This window comes from Pinus tabuliformis, chromosome 8 (assembly GCF_031772625.1).
Source record: "Pinus tabuliformis cultivar Carrire ecotype Pingquan chromosome 8, CPIR1, whole genome shotgun sequence".
In the NCBI taxonomy this organism is placed as follows: Eukaryota; Viridiplantae; Streptophyta; class Pinopsida; order Pinales; family Pinaceae; genus Pinus; species Pinus tabuliformis.
In genome coordinates, this window is record NC_142294.1 from 1,171,235,913 (window position 1) to 1,171,249,974 (window position 14,062).

The window sequence follows — 14,062 nt, forward strand, 5'->3', positions numbered from 1 at the left end:
ACACCGGGTCTATTACAACCTTTATCCATTCCAAGCCAACGTTGGGAGGAGGTTTCAATGGATTTTATCACAGGTTTACCCAAGTCTGAGGGAAAGAGTGTCATCATGGTGGTAGTTGACAGACTTACCAAGTATGCACACTTTTGTGCATTATTACATCCATTTAAAGCCAGTACAGTTTCTACTGCATTTATGGAAACAGTTCAAAAGCTACATGGAAACCCAAAGATTATTGTAAGTGACAGAGATCCCATTTTCACTGGAAATTTTTAGACAAAATTATTTTCTTGTCTTGGTACTCAGTGGGCAAACTGAGATAGTAAACAAATGTTTGGAAGGATATCTTCGTTGCTTTGTATCTGATAAACAGACACAATGTTTCAAATGGTTGCCTCTGGCTGAATGGTGGTATAACACTTCCTTCCATACAACAACAAAAATGACCCCATTTATGGCACTTTATGGGTATCAACCTCCATCCATCACATCATATTTAAGAGAAAATTCTAAGGTTCAGGCAGTGGAACATCACATCGAACATCAACAACAAGTCCTCCAACTCTTAAAGGATAACCTCATGTTGGAACAAAATAGAATGAAACAACAGGAAGATCAACATTGCAGTGAAAGAAGTTTTGATGTAGGTGATTGGGTATTCCTACGGCTACAACCATATAAGAAAATGTCCCTAAAGCAAGCTAAGAAGGATAATAAATTATCACCAAAGTATTATGGTCCTTACAAGGTGTTGCAAAAGATTGGTACTATGGCATACAAATTGGAGCTTCCTGCAACTTCTCGATTGCACCCAGTTTTCCATGTTTCATGTTTAAAGAAGGTTATAGGCGACAAGCTCCCAATTCAAACAATATTGCCAGAACTTGACGAGGAAGGAAAAATTATATTGGAACCGGAAGTAGTCACAGAAAGAAGAACTCAACAGCTACGAAATCGATCAATTTCAGAGTATCTTATCAAGTGGAAGAACTTATCCGCTGAAGATTCCACATGGGAGGATGAGAATTTTATGCAGAAGTATCCAGTACTACTCAAGCGTTGTGGACAACACTTTTTTGAAGGAGAGGGGCGTTGGGTCCCTATAATACTAGTGATTTCCCCATTACTATTGTAGTTATACCCCTTATTTATATTGTTGTGCCCCTATTACCCCCATATTGTTATTTCTGTGCCCCATAGAATCCCTCTATTGTTATTTTTGTGGCTTTATATTATTATTGTTAGGTCGGTTGGATTATATTGTGACTCCTTAGACTCCTATATATAGAAAGGAGGTTTTGTCATTTGAATCATCCAGGAATTGTTCATTTATGTAATGCAAAGGAGGTTTCCCCCTAGAAGAGGCTGAATTCTAAGGCGTTGATCTATCTTTTCTATCTTCTCTTGAGCTGGTTTCATAACACTGTCCCAAAGAGATGAAGGGCCTTCATATTTTTGTTTGAGATCACTACTTTGAGAACTCTTCCCAATCCTTCCACAGCTAATATGAAGAGGAAAGGAGAGAGAGGGTCTCCTTGGAGAATGTCCCAAGATATAGGGAAGGGTTTAGTGGGAGATCCATTTAGAAGTATAGCAAAGAAGGTTGAGGAAATAAGAGATTTTATCGAGTGGATCCATTCATTGTCAAAACCAAATGCATGAAGGAATTAGAAAAGATAATCCCAATTGAGATTTTCAATGGCTTTGGAAAGATTCAATTTAAGAAATATGCATGAATTTCTATATATTTTTGAGTGAATGGTTTTATGGACTATCATACTATTGTCCATAATTTTTGGCCCTTCAACATAACCTAATTTCTCAATTGAGATGAGATGAGAGAGGATAGGTTTGAGACAATTGGAAATGATATTGGTGATCACTTTATAAATGACGTTGCAAAGGGAAATATGAAGGAATATATTGGGTTCCTCCACCTTGTATTTATTGGGGACTAAGGTGAATAAGGTGGCATTAATATCTCTTAGCATGGTTCAAGAATTTCAAGATTCTTCCACCACTTGTCATAAATCATTGTCGATTATCGTCCAACAAGATTGGGAAAAAAATACAAAGTACGGTAGTTTGAGCCTGGAGCCATATTTTTGGGCATGGATTTAATAATTTATTCCATTCATTAATTGTAATGTCTTATAAGAGGGCTTTGCACTGGTGACTAGTGATGGGATATGTCAGACAATTATTTGTATGGCCACATCCCATTGAGGCTTGGGGTTCAATAAGAGATCTTTATAAAATCAAACCAGCTCTTGCGCCATATCCTCACACTCCTAAACTTTGGTTCCTTCCAAATTATTTAAGGAGTATATGCATCGAATTACGGAAGAAGGTTGTAATTCTATCCCCTTACTTTAACCAATAGATTCAAGGTTTTTCCACTAGAGGATTTCCTCATATTTTCGTCATTCCTCAAGTTGGGTGAGGATTTTGACTTCCTCCTTTATTAATTCATCTGACCTACCCTTTTTTTATAGATTCTTGTGAGTGTTTTCCATTTAGGATTCTAAGTCCTATTTATCTTGGAGTATATCCTTGAATTTCTCTTTGTTCCAAGATTTAAGATGAATTTTGAGGTGTTTTAATTTTTTCTACAAATGATACATGGATGTGCCCTGTATGTCTTTCACTTCATCCCACCATTCCTTGACATTTTTGTGAAATGTCGAGTGTTAGATCCAAAATATTTCTAAGCATAATGACCAATGTTTTGGTTGAGATTTGATATCTATGTCTAGCTTAATCAACCAATGATCTAATCCATGACTTGGAAATATAGAATCTTCAATGAATATATCCCTAAACATTATATTCTTTGAGATGAGGTATCTATCAAATATGGAGGCTATTTTTTCTGAGCACCCCCTACGGTTATTCTAGGTGTGGATGTTGTTGATGTCTCTAAATATAGTAGATGGGAAGAATCCATTAAGTCATGAAATATAGTAATTTTCACCTCTAATTTTATGATGCCCCCTTTTCTTCCTTATGGGATTTGATCAAGTTGAAATCTATGCCCAGAATTGAATGATGTAGGGTGATTAAAGGATTGATATGCTTGAGAAAATTGAGGAATTTAACTTTGTCTCAAGGTCACGTAGGACCATACACATTTAAGAGGAAGTAAACTTCTGAAGACACAATGCGCTGAAATTGGATGTTTAAGATTTTGAAAGAGGTGAACATGTTGAGAATGGAGACTTATTAAGAGTTCCAAATGATGGATAAACCATCATATTGAACTTGAGCATCGATGGCTATGGATTGTGGCCTCATCCCCATTTATATGTTATTTGATTTATAAATTTTCACGAAGTTTTAGTTTCTTGGATCCCATTTCTCTTTTAGAAGCCTCTTTTTTCCTTTAAAATTGATGCATCTAATGTTCTAGGATATGACTTTCATGGAGGGGAGGAGATGGTGGATGGGTAAGCTCTCAAGATCATCTTACTTTTGGTAGAGTGGACTAGGATTTCCCCCAATTCCTCAAATATTTATTGATTTGTCTTCTTTCCCTTTTCCTTCTCATCTTTGTGAGGCTTTGTTATCTCCTTTAAGGGTTGGATGTGATCCCCAAGTAGATTATCACGTTTTTAACCTATGAAATTTTTTGGGCCTATTTACAAGATTTGATAATGGATTTACTTATAATTTTGACATTATGCTTGAGAATGGATCTAGGGTCTTTTCCCTTCCATGCTTTTGCAATTATTGGAGGTCAAGAGAATCCAATTCCATATGTGTAGCTTCATATTTAAGGTGGGTGATCTTTGATTATTTCAATAATAAATCTCGTATCACCAATTTCGAGAAGTTTTTGGAAGAGGGAAAGGGAACATCACTATAGATTTTATTATTTCTCGAGTCAGGCATCTCGAGCTCAAGAGGGGAGGAGTCAAAAGGGGGGAGCTAAGGGGTTATATTGGTGAGAGGTTCAAACTATTGCTATTAGCATGGGTTTTTCCAAAATGTAGTGGTAGCAAAGGGGTTTGGGCCACGAAAACAACTAGCCAACTTAGAGAAGCCATTTTGGTTTGAGGTTTGGGGTTGATCTAGAGGGACTCGAGGGATGAGGAGGGGGAAATTCTAATAGAGATGTTCATATTCGTGGCAACACTAGAATCTAGATGGAATGTGATCCTAGTCCAGTGTTTGCTTCTAGAGGTTATCTTGATAGTAAATGTCAATGGATTCAGGTTATCTTGATAGTAAATGTCAATGGATTCAGGTAAGCGTTTTAAGGTATTCATATAAACAAAAATACAAGAATAGGATATATATACAAATACTTGGGTTGTTTTGTGGTCTCCAAGACTTTGAAAAAGTTCCCCAATGCATTTCCAATTCCATCTAATATCTATTCATACCATAATTCCTTGGGTAATGAATACATTTGAATCCAAATGGAGTTGCGGTGAAGTCTTTTTTATCAATGAGAAACCTCTCTATCCAAAAACTTGGCTAAAGCTCTTCCAAGTTAAAGAAATATGGGTCATTCTCGAAGTTCTCACTCAATCTTTTGCATTGGAAAGGATGATGGTGAAGAATCCTTCATCCCTGAGTTCTAGCTTAATATGACCCTTCAGATTCCATTTTTGATAGATCCATCTTGACATTAATGTTTTCAATAGAATAAACATTATTATATATAAACATTAATCTCTTTACAAATTAGTTTAGATATATATTGTAGGTTTCTTTGATAATTTTCCATAGTGTCTGTCTTCTAAAATGGTCAATTCTCCTGGAAGATGAAAATTGCAAAAAATTATCTAGAAAACTTACAATCCATCTCACAAGAATATTAAATATATCTAACTTTTTCCAATGTAATAATAAAATTCATTTTTTTTCAAATAATTTACTCCTTTAATGTTATATTTGCATAAAAACTTCATTACTTTTAACTTTATAAAATATGAAAAAATAAAAATGTATTAAAACCTGTTTTGTATTTAATGTCATATTGTGATGAAAATTGCAAAAAATTATCTAGAAAACTTACAATCCATCTCACAAGAATATTAAATATATCTAACTTTTCTCAATGTAATAATAATTTTTTTTTTTCAAATAACTTACCCCTTTAATACTATATTGGCATAAAAACTTCATTATTTTTAACTCTATAAAATATGAAAAAATAAAAATATATTAAAACTTATTTTGTCTTTAATTTTGCATTGATATTATAATACTTTGTGATATTTCAACACTGGAAAATAGTATGTTATGTTAGTAATATAACAATATGTTAAAATAAGTAGGTAAAGTATTTAATGTTATATAGGATTAATGAGTTTTTATAATATATGTATTAGTTTAACTTTTCTATTTTTACAATATTTTATATATTGTAGTTTAACTTTTTTTTTTTTTTTTGAATTATATATAGATTATTATGTACATAGATAATTTTCAATCTCATGACATATAGATATGCATAAAAATGATTCAATAATATTTGAAACAATATAATTACAAATTATTTACATTCAATTTCATAATCTCTAAAGTGTATTAATGCAACAAAACCATACAATTAGTTAAAATAGTTAAAATGCAATACAATCTACCTAACCACATAATTTGAGAATGCAAATTATAGCCCATAATGGCTTATCATATACTAGTCATTCAATGACCTTTAGCTACTCACTTTGGTAGTATTGAAAATATTTCTAGCAGGGTACAACTTAAAAGTAGAAATATCAGATTGTCACCTACTAAAAGCCCCAATTAGATCTTTATTCATTTGGTATAGTAACCTCTACTAGTATGTGGTCCTAGTTTCCAGTGAATGGATTTCTCCTCAAAAGGAGAATTTGGTTGAAGCTCTCCTAAATATAGCCATAGTATAAGCTATTTTGCAGAAAGCAAGAAGAACTAATTTATCTCTATCTAAGCCTAAACTATAGTAACTAAGATATAGAAGCAATTCATAGTATGAGAAACAAAAATAATAGAGGAATGAACATAAAATAAATGTAAGCTATCAAGATATAAAATTAGTTCATACAACCTAAAATAAACTCCAGTCTCAACTAAGATATAGAAGCAATTCACAGTATGGGAAAAACATAATAATAGAGGAATGAACATGAAATAAATGTAAGCTATCAAGATATAAAAGTAGTTCATACAACCTAAAATACTCTCCATACTCAACTTTACTGAAGAAAAACAATTATATGCACAATCATGCTCAGTGTGGAGGATTAACATGGATTGAAAATGAGATTAGGATAAGTTGTCATTCTACAAAAATAGTTCACATAACAACTGTTAAAGAGAAAAAATATTTGTAAACAACTTAGTAAGTTGTTATCAACATTTCTCTCATATGCATACTTATTTTGAGTAAATCTTTTTTCCAAATTCAAACCAACCATGAAAGATAGCTTATCAATGGTTTAAAAAAAAGATAATTTTGTATAAATAAGCAATCATGCACATTATACAAATTTATATTAATATGGAACAAAATTTGGAAAAAAAAAGAATAGAAGTTTTTCATTACTCTCGACAATGATAATATTATCAAAATAAATAATAATTGATAGACCTAGGGATTCATCAATAAATTCTATAATAGTGCATAAGCTGTAATCACTCATTTCTAATTCCAACATACAAATTATTATAAGAAAGAAATTGTAATCGTACAAGTCTCCTCGTGTCTTTGATGCAACCTTTAGTCGTGTAAAATCATCCAAAAATTCCCTTAATCTACCTTATAGATTTTAAAATATCCCCACCCAAAATAAACTTCCTTTTATAAGAATATTTTTATTTTTATTTTACATTAAGCTTCAAAAATATCTAAAAGTTTCACGCATAAACTATTATTAAAATCCATATAATCTTCATATCAAAATCTAAAATAATCTAAACTTAATCATAGTAATATAAAACTTTAAACTGAACTAAAGTAAATATTAAATATTTTAAAATAAAACTAAATTATTGTAGACTAAAATTAAATTAAAAACTTGATCATGGCAGTATAAAACTTAACTAAACTAAAAACCAAAAATATTTAAAGTATTAAATCCTTTTAAAATAATTAAAATAAAATCAAACTAAAAATATTTAAGCTAAGTATTAAATCCTTTTAAAATAATTAAAATAAAACTAAACTAAAAATATTTAAGCTAAGTATTAAATCCTTTTAAAATAATTAAAAAAAAAAAAAAAAAACTAAAAAAAAAAAAATAAATAGATTTGAGCTAAATTCAAAATTTGTTATCTTGATTGATTTCGGGGCCTCTCCTTATCCCTGCAGTTTGATGTTATCTCTTTACAGGTATGTGTCGATATTCAAAACCAAATTCACTATAGTAAACTCAACGTTCTGGCATTTCACGAGACATGGCTATCCCGCTTTACTTCTTAACAAACGGATGGCATTTTACTCAGATTCGATGTTGCTTATGTGGCATTAATTTAATAACAAGATTGTTTTGGCAATTAGATTCACTTCTACACTAGACCCGGTGATCTCGGGTTGACAATATTTCTGTAATTTGGTGGAATTGTTTCAGCGTTTTAAGCTAAATTTGTGGCTCTTTTTTATTTCAATTTTTTTTTAAATTTTTATTTGTTTAATTTTTTAAATTAGTTTTCATAATTTTATTTTTCCAATGAGTTATTTTGTGTTTTATTTCGTTTTTAAAATTTTAAATATGGACTTTTAAAACCGTTGGTCTAGCCTGTGGGTTATTCTTATTTATTGATTTAAATGCTAAAGTCAAGATTTAACATTGGAAAAAAAGTTTTGAACTTTAAATATAATGTATTTTTTCATTAACATAATTAAGGAGAGAGGCTTATTGAGCTTATGAGGGGATGTCCAAGTAAAAATAAAAATAAAAAATTATATTATAAATAGAAAAATAATGTCAGTTATAATTTAAAAAATGAATATATTGTAAAGTAATTAGAAGTAAAAAGAATATGTGAATCAAATATTTAAATCTTATATTTTTCAAAAATATTTTAACAAGAGATTTAAATAAACTATTTGAAGATCTATGTTAACTAATTTATGTTTATACAAATTTCAATATATATATATATAGAAAAAAAAATAACTTTTTATGGTTAAATTTTTTATTTGGTCCTATATATACTCTATTTAACATTCAAAAATACAATTTAAACAATGAAAAATAACACATAGTATTTTGTACTCTAAGAAAGTTCAAGTCATCGTGTTAGATCCGTAGTTAAGAAGGATTTATGCTCGTTGAGCGAAGATGCTCATTCTACCACTCAGTATGAGGGGATGTGTAAGTTTGTGTGTCTCTCCGTGCCTCTTTAAAATAAAAATAAAAAACAAAAATTATGTTTTAAAAAGAAAAATAATGTTAATTATAATTGAAAAAAAATGAATATGTTGTAAAGTAATTAAAAGTAAAAAAAAAATGTAAATCAAATGTTTAAATCTTATACTTTTCAAAAATATTTTAACAAGAGATTTAAATAAATTATTAGAAGATCTATGTTAACTAGTTTATGTTTATATCAACTTCATATACATCTAGAAAAAAGAATTATTTTTTTAAGGTTAAAATTTTTATTTAGTCTTATATATATTTATTTAGCATTTAAAAATACAATTTAAAAAATGAAAAATAATATATTAAATTTATATTGAAATGAAATAAAAAAATATAAAAAAACTTAAGTTTAAATATTTTATTCATATTTAAATTAAATGAAAAATGAAATAAACACTAAAAAAGCATCACTAACCAGGTTCATTATTGGGTGAATAAGTGAGGTGAGCGGTGAAGTCTAGAGAGTTCAGTCCCATGAATGGGCTAAATAAACAAATTAATTAAATAAGTGAAGTGAGCGGTGAAGTCTAGAGGGTTCAGTCCCATGAGTGGGCTAAATAAACAAATTAATTAAAATACAGAAAATGTGCCCAAATCATAAATCAATTTCAAAACCAAATTCAACCATATATGCAATTCAATTGGATCATAACATTCCTCATCGAGAGAAATTAAGAGAAAGCTCAAATAACATTCCTCATCGAGAGAAATTAAGAGAAAACTCAAATCAAATCAATCAAAATAAAATGTAAGAATTAGTAGTAGTAGAAACCGATTAGATTACATTGTTCCAATATAGTAAAACCTTTCTTGTGAGATAAAAGGAATTGAAGTCACAATCATTTGGGAGTTTTTTTTATTTAAAGATATTCAAAGGTCTCTTCACTAAACTGGAAAATTGATTTTTTATTAAATTTGAATGCCATGTAAATTTCAGTATCTTCTCCCAATATTACTCTTTCAGCGTGTTTTTATATTTTATATAAAAATAATATTACTCTTTCAGCGTGTTTTTATATAGAAATTTTTAAGATGCAGATTGAATAAAAATAATTAAGTTTCAATCCATTTGTTTCATAATGTTAGAAAGTACAAATTGAATGAAAAGGTTTTTATAGTCCTTGTCTGGCTATGGACTATAGCAATTGTCTGTGTTGATTTTCAATATTATTTCGTGTTTAGTGTAATTTTAATTTAAGTTCAGACAAAATGTTCAATATTTTTATTTTTCATAAATTGAAAAATGATTTTCGTAATTTTATTTCAATTTTTAGATTATGGGATTTGACTTAATTCGCTTGGTAAATAGTGTTTTATTTTTGGTGTGTTTTTTTATTGGTCAATGACTCACAATTTATTTTAAAATATATAATAATAATAATAGTAGTTTTGTTATTCTATTGTTATGTTCAATGATGCCAGAACTAACAAAATTGTAAAACCTTTACGTATGATAAGATAGGGTGAAAAGCTGATTAAATTTACAATTAATATTATTATATTTCATCATTGTGATCAAGACTTTTTGTTTTCTTAATTATTAAATCACAATATTTTAACAATTAAAATGTATTTAAAAACACATAAATATTTTTTGAAAATATTATGTTCTTCATTGTCTTACACATTGGTTTATTATAATACTCTTGTGCCCAGCTTTGTGTGTGAAAAGCTCCACACACTACTAAAAAAACTAATATTATTATGTTTCATCATTATAATTAACTTTTTATTTTTTAATTATCAAATCACAATATTTTATCAATTAAAATACATTTAAAAATATTTAAATATTTTTCATTTTTTTAATTATCACATCACAATATCTTGTCAATTAAAATGCATTTAAAAATATTTAAATATTTTTCAAACTAGTGTGTTTAGCTTCATACACAATGATTGTATAGAAAAGCTCTGCACACTGCTCATTCATTTCATTTAACTTTCAATTTAAAATGGTATTCATGCATTTATTTACCTCCATTTACTTTTCTTCAGCTTTTTCAATTTGTGAGGGATTTCCTCACAAATTTACCCTCTTTTTTTTTTCATAGTTAGCTTGTTTGTGTTATCGTATCCACTTTTAATCACCAGTTAATAACTGAATACATCTATTTTACCATTTTGTATGATGGATGGAAAGTGGCTATGCAGATTGATAGCTGCATGCAACTACATAAATGCAATAAAGAACAAAAGAATCGACGTTAGGTAAGTTCAAGCTCAAGGGTGAAGCCAACAGATGAAAAGTCACTTCAAACTGTTCTCAATTTCTCTTATAATTTACATTCAGCAGTAATAAGTCTTAGAAAAATTTAGGAATTTGATTTTCGTTCGCGGAGGGAAGAGGCAGAGAGTTATGACTTCAAAGCTATTTTCGCAAAACTAGGTTCGCACATGGCGAAGCAGATTTTGTGGAGCTTCGCACCGCGATCCTATTTCTTAGACTTGGATTTCGCGCACAGCGGAACTATTCCAAAGACTTAATGAATACTCACAGCAAAATTAACAAGATAGGTTTGGAGCAACACACTAAAACTTAGTATTCATTTCTTAAACATGAAAAATATATTTACATAAGATTTCAGCTTATTCACCAAGTAAAATAAAAGTTTTACAGTGATTTAACTTACGCAGAATAACACACAGTAAAACAGAGTAACTGTTGTTTTCATGCGCCCACCAACAATTGCTCCACCATTTTCTCTACAGAGACTGCTCTCTCCTTTTGCCCTCTTACTCTCTAGCCTCTCTACTCAGTGAAAATGAATTTTACATTCATATTTAACTCAACATACAATTTTTTACATTTAATTCATGGGAGAGCAAAATAATTAATGTGATGTTGTTGTTAAGCGTGTTCAGAATCGTTAAGCGTGTTCAGAATCTGGAGTGTGGGCAAAGTTTGCAGAATGAATGCTTGCTCATATTTGTTTACCAAAGTACATCAATTCTTTAAATGCTTTTGCTGAGTTCCTAAATGGTTCGAGTCTAGCTTTGGTCCTTCTATCTTCGAGCAGAGATACAACCTGCAAAAATACGTGAGAGATATCGCTGTTATCACATCACACTGATTATTACGATGGTTGGGATTATTATTTCCAACAACAAGGCCTCAAGATACTTGTCATGTGGATCGTCTCATTTTCCATGAACAAGATAATAATTTTGAACGTCTCATTTTCCAAGAACAAGATAATAATATTGAACGTTGAATTTATGCAGGGGTTGAAAATCAAGATGTTAAAGGGCTGCAAAAGTTTTCATCGACAGGTTTCAGAAGGACTTAGAATTGCAAAGAACACCTTTTGTCCCAAGAAAAGGGAGAGTACAAGGCCACGTAGTCATATAGCCACAGCCCACATCCATTAAGGGTGGAATCCATGACACACTTCCCGAGTTAAGCAGGGAGCCAGTTCTGTTACAACAGATGAGATCATTACAATAACGCGTGCATCACCTAGATGAGATCATTACAATAATGCGTGCATCACCTACTGTGTTCAGACAAGGGCGCCAATGAAGGCGGAGTTGAGACATGTAATCTTGGACGTCGCTTTGCAGCTGCCAAACCCTAAAATAAAAATGTCTTTATGCTGTTGTTGATATATGTGAAAAAAAACAGAGTTGTCTAAAGAGGCGGAGAAATTGTCTTTATGGTCAAAATTGGTCAGAATCCGGGTAAAAAAATTTCAAAAGATCCTGTAGAGGCAATTTTTGAATTGTGTTTTTGATGGTGGAAATAAATTCAGCACTATCAAAAATGTGTAAAACACCTAAAATTTTAAAGTTTAACTACTAAAACTTAGATTTACAAAAATCCTTGCCAGATTTTCTCTAAATATAACTAGAATTTCCATAACTTTCCTGCGCCCTGCAGATAAATAGTTAACTAAAAATAATAGTTAACTAGAAATAAGAAACCATAAATGAGATAATGGGTAATGTGAATTAGCCTATGAAAATTTCAGTAAACTTTTAATGGAGGACGAAGTTTGTGCGGCACTAGGAATTGCTCTGTTCTCTTATCGGATTTTGCAGTTTTTTTTTTCGGTAATACTTCACCTTTAGTATCTTGCAAGAGGATTCCATGCCAACAAGTTAAACACATTCATTCGTTTCCTAAACACATGTTAATGTTAAAAGAGCTTTCCCTTATCATAAAAAAAAATGGGACCATAACACTACATGATGTGCTGCTTCTTCAAAAATACTTTGAATTGTTGGTATGGCATGTGAAAATTGGACATGTGCACCATGGAAACAGATGAATGTGTTTAACTTGTTGGCATGGTATTTTATGGTATTTAAAATAGCACATGGAGTATCATAGTAATAATTTTGAATCTAGAGACAACGTCGATGGCTCACTATACCCAATGGTGTAGTTTGTCACCATACAATTATATGGCAAAACCGTGATCACTTACAACAACTGCAATCCACACTCTATTGTTCACTTTCTTCTACCAAAATCACTTCCATTCCTCCATGAAAACAGACTATTTCTTCGGGAGATTTTCCTTGAGCTAATAATTACCCTACATTGGATTAATCCTCGAGAAATAATATTAATTGGAGCTATATTTGACTTATTATGGATTTGATATATATTATTTTTTATATTTCTAATAATTTGGCTTAACTATTTAATATGAGTGTAACCAAGCTAATTATTGGTTCTGCTGTTAAGTTAAACTTATTTGTAGATTTGGGCAGTGTATTATTGAGTGACTTATATAGAGCCTGTAGAATTCACTGTCCTGGTAGAGGCATAAATTAATGACACAGGTTGTTGGAGCAATATAAAAAATTGTTGGAGTAAACAATGCCCAGCGGAAATATTAAAAGGCATACACAGCACATACAAAATTATAAAAATAACACAAGATTTAACGTGGTTCACCCAACCAATCTGGGCTACATCCACCAAACAGAGGCATCGGCAATCTTATTCTTCAACAGGAGATTATAACAATTTAATTCTTCACACATACTCTCAGCTCACCCTATTTTCTACATACATCTCCTCTACGGGCTTACATTTCCTTTATCGTTGGAGTATAAAACTGAATCATAAATTCTCTCACAACAAATATAGGATGCATTAACTCCTCCTCAAGAATAATGGAGCTAATATAGCAACTAATCCTATTGTTGTCACCTACATGAGATTTTTGCTAAATTAAATAAAACAGAAAATCTCAACAATCTCCACCTTGACAACAATTAGCCTAATACCCTGTTCATTTTTTATTTTATCTTTTCTGCAAGCCAAGAGAAACCAGACACCAACGTAGCTTCTCTAACAAAACTGGTTTCATGAACATGTCTGCACAGTTTTCCTTCGTATGCACTTTTTCAAGAGAGACTCCCCTTTCAGTGATAACCTGTCTTACAAAATGGTACTTGATAGGTATATGATTTGATTTACTATGATAGGCTGGATTCTTAGCCAAAAAAATTGCACTTTGACTATCACAAAATAACTTGATGTTGTCCTACAACCTACCAAACTCACCAAACAAACCTTTCAACCAAACCGCTTCTTTGCAAGCATGTGAACCAGCTATGTATTTTGCTTCAGTAGTGGATAAAGCAACAATGTTTTGTAGCTTTGACATCCAGCTAATAGCTCCACCTGCAAGAGTAAAGACATATCCTGAAGTTGACCTTCTCTTATCCAAATCACCTGCAAAATCGGA